The sequence below is a fragment of the Podarcis gaigeae genome, assembly GCF_964106915.1.
Source record: "Podarcis gaigeae genome assembly, chromosome: 7".
Classification (NCBI taxonomy): Eukaryota; Metazoa; Chordata; class Lepidosauria; order Squamata; family Lacertidae; genus Podarcis; species Podarcis gaigeae.
In genome coordinates this window covers 59,034,541-59,040,540 of record NC_139683.1, presented here as the reverse complement: position 1 = coordinate 59,040,540, position 6,000 = coordinate 59,034,541, and the positions used below count along the sequence as shown (strand labels likewise).

The window sequence follows — 6,000 nt, the reverse complement described above, 5'->3', positions numbered from 1 at the left end:
CAGACATTTTGGAAAAATGTGCTTTGCAGGCAGAAGATCCAAGGTTCAATTTCTGGCATCTCCAGATTGAGAAAGCCTCCTGTTTGAAACTATGAAAAAACCATTGCCAGTCAGTCCATGTAGACCAGGAGCAGGTAAGTATTTTTCAGCCAGGACATCACATTCTTTTGTGGACAGCCCTAGGGGTGGGCTGGGGGGCTTGCCAGCAGGTGGGTGGGACCAGAGGTAACAACGGGCAGAAGAACTGAAACAACTCTTACCTTCACTCAGTAGGTTACATTCCTGCCATGTAAGTCAGACGTTTCTACAGATATCTATCCAAGCAAGAAGCAGTATCTCAGTTCCAGTTAACATGCTAGGAAAAGCACTCAAGTAATGTGTGGAGGGATGTGGCCTGGGGAGACTCCCATGAGCTGGATACAGAAGCCTAGTGGGGCTCTTTCAGCCCCCAGGATGGAGGTTACCTACCCCCCAGTGCAGACAACACTGAGCCAGATAGACCAGGAATCTGACTGTTTAAGATGCCTTCCTATGTTAGGAACCATAATATGTTGTTAAATTAGATCACAATCCACCCCATTCATATGCGTCTTTCCTAGGCAAAGGAGGAACCATTGATGAAGGAGAGCATGACAAATTAAGCACACATTGAATTTTAATTAGTTTTTTTATTACCGTATATTAGAGTTGTCATCTCTGTAACACTTTAAGCATGCAACCAATAATCCAAGCATCTTCATGTGCATCCATTCTATATAAATGTTAGATGTTAGCAACAAAGGTTGCACGTCTTTTCGTGGGCATACTAACTTTCTACAAGGAGGGAATTTAATTATATGGAGAATCATTCCCTTGCAGTCTGCAGTGGTTTGTCAACCTGCTGTTGACGAACAGGTCCCCCCCCCCCAATCTGCCGCTTGTGAGAACTAGGTTTCAGAGAGGAACTTGTTTACATGAACCTGCTAACTCCTGGTGGTGAAACCACATTCTTACTTATTAAGAGTTGCTTTCCTAGTCCCTCTGCAGCCTGGTGCTGACCTGCAAAGTTACAGATTAGGAAGTCCAGTATGCAGTAGTGATGTTATGCATCCTGTTTATCTCCAGGGAAGAAGAATGGAAATGTTTGAAATGGCCCCCAACACACTATAACATGTGTACATGTTGCCTGCTTAAAACACAGCTCTGTCATTCTTTTTCTCCGTTAGGATCAAAGCTGGTTTAGCATCAAAATGCAGCATTTCATAAGCAACAACAGGATAGCTACCAAGTAGATATGGACTGTGGATAATGCCATGTGTACACTGCTTCCCAAACCAGCACACTGCCTGCAGAGTAAATGGGAATGTGTACACAGCCTTTTGGCATACTATTTTGCCAGCTAAAATTGAGTGCTTCTATGCCCCCTCCCAGTGAGCTCATCTACATTTCCATTTGTTCTGTGATTTCTAGCCAGAGGTACAAACCCCACTGTTTATTGCTGAATTGGAACAAATGGTAAGACACAAAAAAACACACCTCTTGGACCCATGCATAGAAATCATGGGAGAAGTGGAAGTGTGGATGAGCCCTAAGGATAAGTCACAAGCTATAGATTTCAATGAACCAGACCAAATTAGCAGCAGTTAGGCACCACTGAAATCAGTGTGTAATGTTACTGATTCTTAACTTAGCAGTGCAACCTTACACATCTATGCAGAAACAAGTCAAACACTCCCAGGTAGTTACAGTCCCCATGTGTCTGTAGCCCAAGTTGCATTGATTTCTATGGGAACAAAGCATAACGAATTTGCTCTGGATCCAACACTACATGAATGAAGAAGAGCCTAAACATTTTTGTACTGACTAAGCGCTTGCATACCTGCTGTCTTTGGAGTTTTTAAAAACCCAAATGAAACTCAGAATAAGTGAACTACAGGACTGAGGCCATAGACTTTTAGTTTACAAATTGGTATTGGGCCAAATTGTTAAACTATTTTGCTACTGCATTTTCCAGTTAAATATGCTTTTGGCTGGAGATTTGAAGAGCAGGGAAACTCTGTTGTTTAATGATTCCTCCTTTGATGTTTATAGCTTCAAGTTGCTGTTTTGTTGTGCGGTGTTAATAATTGATTTGGCTTTTTTGTTTTTTGTATTTCATTGACCGTAGGCTGCTTTAGGAGTCACTGAGTGGTAAGGAAACTGTATAATGGCAGAAATTAATAATAATAATAATAATAATAATAATAATAATAATGGCAACAACATATACTTCCATGGCCTTAAAATGCAAATAATACTTTATCACACCCATAGGTAAGAACCACACTGGGACAGACCGAAGTCCAGCATTCCCAGATGTCTCTGGGAAGCCAAGCATGGCACTTAGAAAGGGTTTACTGCTTGAGCAATGTGCCACTGCCTACCTCATCTGAAACAAAACAAAACAAAAAAGCAATTTATTATTATTATTGTCAGGACTGCCTCTAGGTCCCAGCTCACAGAGGACCAACGCCCGGTTGATGTAATGTACAAAAGTCTTTATTGAAGTTTAGTTTCCATTTCAAACCCCAGAGCGCGCAGCCCTACGTCTAGACTCTAGATCGGCGAAGTCCCCTCTGAGTCACTATCCCTTCCGCACCAGTTCAAGATCCTAGCCCGGCTCCACCTCCTGCGCTGTTCCTTCCTCCTCTGGGTCCTTCTGCCCCCTGGGGTTTCCTCCTTCCTGGACTCTTCTGATGCTGACCCCCCTGAGTCTTGCCCTTCCTTCCGGCGGGCTTTAGGACCTGGCTCCCTATCCGGGCTCCCTGCTGTGCCGCTCGCCTGTACATTTGAACTTGGCGCGCGCGCCCAGCCGGTAACCTTCCTCCTGACCGTTTCCCCGCTCTCCGATGTGGCCGTGGTCAAACCTGACTCATCTCCTCTCTCTGGTGGTGAGAACACTGGTCCCGATTCCTGGGACTCCCCCTCCCTACTGCGCTCTGGTGGGGAAGCTGGTCCTGATTTCCAACTGCTGCTCAGGGAGTCCCCGCTGGCCCCTTCCTCCTGGGGTTTTCCCCCTGGAGCCCCCCTTGCCCTGGCCATCGGCGCTCCCTTCTGTGAATCTTCCAATTCGCTGGAGAGGCTCGTGGAATGACTCTGGCCACTGTCACTGCCTCCACCCCACTCGGATTCCTCCTCCTCACTCTCCATTTGCTCCCCCTCCTGTGTCTCTGCTCCTGAACCCCTGACAATTATTATTATTATTATTATTATTATCATCATCATCATCACCACCACCACCACCACCACCACCACCACCACCACCACTATTGGTTAAACATGGCGTTAATCCAAATGAAGGATTGTGGAAGGCATCCAATGGTGACTCTCTGCTGACAGTAGGAATCCAGCAGCAGAACAAGCGGAGAGCAATTTTTGGCAATCACGCCCTGTAGCATCCCATGCCCCAACTCCTAAATCTTTTTCTGGAGGGTCTGCTACCCTCCGGAAGAGATTTGAAGGCACACAGGGCACTGCAGGGATGAGAGGGGACCACTGAAATCCGCTTCTAATAAAGTTGTTGAGGTTTTCTTTTCTTTTTTTGCAAATTCAAGACGTGTAAAGGGTAAAGGGACCCCTGACCGTTAGGTCTAGTAGCAGACGACTCTGGGGTTGCAGCGCTCATCTCGCTTTATTGGCCGAGGGAGCCGGTGTACAGCTTCCGGGTCATGTGGTCAGCATGACTAAGCCGCTTCTGGCGAACCAGAGCAGCACACGGAAACACCATTTACCTTCCCGCTGGAGCGGTACCTATTTATCTACTTGCATTTTGAGGTGCTTTTGAACTGCTAGGTTGGCAGGAGCAGGGACCGAGCAACAGGAGCTCACTCTGTCACAGGGATTCGAACCGCCAACCTTTTGATCAGCAAGCCCTAGGCTCTGTGGTTTAGACCACAGCGCCAAGACGTGTACTGCAACCCTATTCTAACCCTCTTCTGCTGACAGATTCCTTCCGCAGGAAGTGGCATCATTGGGTGCCACCACTTATCTGTTTTGTTATCTCTGCCCTTTGTAGATGGTTGTTTTTGGGGAAAGGAATTTCTGGAAGATTTGACTCTTCTGAAAAGGAATAGCTATTCATCATTTTTAAAAAGAAAACTGGTGAGCCTCTTCCACCCTACATCTTTATAATCCCTACTAGCAGTATGTGACTTGCATCCCTTGGGAGGTTCTGCTGCTTACCAACCAACTTTTGCTGCATTCATTCCGTATTTAGACCTTTTAAGACTTCTCCTCAAATTCCTGAAATGACACAATTTTAAGAAGTTAATTAGCTTGGCTAATGCTAAAATCTGTGCACTCATGATTTAATAAAGCAGGGAGAAATTTCAGTGCGGCTTAAAGGGGTGAAAGATGCACTGAACTTGGGTTCTCATGCTATCCACCTTCCCCCCCCCCCCCCATCATGGGTAAGAATTCCAATATATATTTAAGATGCTACTCGATACAGTGATTGCATTTAAGGCATAAATTAGTTCATTATTAATATGCAGTCGTTCGCAAAGTTGTACCATGCTTTCAGCACCTAATAAACCAAGCACAGAAAAAGCTAAGAGCTTCTTTTGAGAAACAAATTTCTTAGAGATTAAGGAACACAATTTTCTCGCGCATGTATTAACATTTTAAGAGTGTAATCATGCAAAAGCAAATTTTCTGCATACATAAAAACCTCATGCTTAATAATCTTTACACGCTGCCTCAAGAGCTATTTTCAGATTAATTTAGGAAATATCACTGAAGTGCTAGACAGACTGCAGTGATATGCTCTCCCTTTTTGAGTACGGTTCATCTTCACTAATAAAACCTTCATCAAAGTGCATTGTCTTAATCTTTAAAAACAAACTCAGCTTAATTCGAATCGTCTAATTGCAATAAAAAAGTGGAGCTTTTCTCTCTGGATGCCCTTCTCACCTGATTATATGGGGAAAGCCTCCTAAACACCAGACCTTTGAAGTATAGGTTCTTATGTTTCTTCCATCAATCAAACAAGATGTACTTTGTTACGCTGTTGTAGAATTCCAAAACTGCTATGATCTTCACAATGCAACAGGCAACAACCCTCCAGCCCAAGGTTTTAAGCACTTCTAAAGCAGAAGAACTAAGATCTCTGCTGGAGACAGCTATTGCCAGTCAGAATAAGCAACACAGGGCTAGGAGAACAAATAGTCTGACTTGGTATTAGGCAGCTTCAGTTATATCATAACTTCCACTTGATGGTGCCCGCCACCCAAAAAACAGAAAAAAGGCAATTGATTTATTTCTATTACTTTCTTCATGAAAATACCATGGCAGTAAAAAATCATTAGTGAGAATGTAACTCAGATACTCACTAAAACAGATAACCTTTTTTGAAGGTTCAACACAATTAAGTATAATAAAAACCATGGTGGTAATTCATGATTCATGATTCTCATGGCAGGGAGAGTGTACATATGCAGTAGGTCTGGACGATACCTGGTTTTTAACATTGTGATATACTGATATATCACAATATCAGATATAAGGATGGAGGCACTGGCTTTTCCTACACACACACCATGATTCCTGATGTACAGTGGTGCCCCGCAAGACGAATGCCTCGCAAAACGAAAAATGCGCAAGACGAAAGGGTTTTTCGGTTTTTGCGTCGCTTTGCAAGACGAATTTCCCTATGGGCTTGCTTCGCAAGACGAAAACGTCTTGCGAGTTTGTTCTCTTTTTTCTAAAGCCGCTTGAAGAGGCGCAGTTGCGACGGACCGTGCTTCGCAAGACGAAAAACATCGCAAGACGAAAAGACTCACGGAACGAATTATTTTCGTCTTGCGAGGCACCACTGTATTGCCAGGTCAAAAATTATAAAAACAGTATCACGGTTCAATATCACTTCAATCCAGTTTGGGATGATATATTGTTATATCGCCCAGTCTTAAAATGCAGTGAGGTTCCTGGTTTGTATTTCTAAAAAGCAACCACCCATTAGCACCACATGCTCAGCCATGTTTA

At 44.0% G+C, this 6,000-nt stretch overlaps 1 long non-coding RNA gene across 2 annotated transcripts in view; it reads right to left on the bottom strand.

The window, feature by feature from the left end:
* Positions 1–677: 677 nt before the first annotated feature.
* Positions 678–6,000, bottom strand: part of LOC310848258 — a 33,013-nt gene continuing 27,690 nt past the window's right edge. For both annotated transcript variants that reach the window (XR_014566236.1, XR_014566237.1), the window contains 2 exons: positions 4,201–4,260; positions 678–2,407 (listed from right to left, as the gene is read on the bottom strand). This is a non-coding gene — a long non-coding RNA (uncharacterized lncRNA). The remainder of the gene's footprint in view (positions 2,408–4,200; positions 4,261–6,000) is intronic.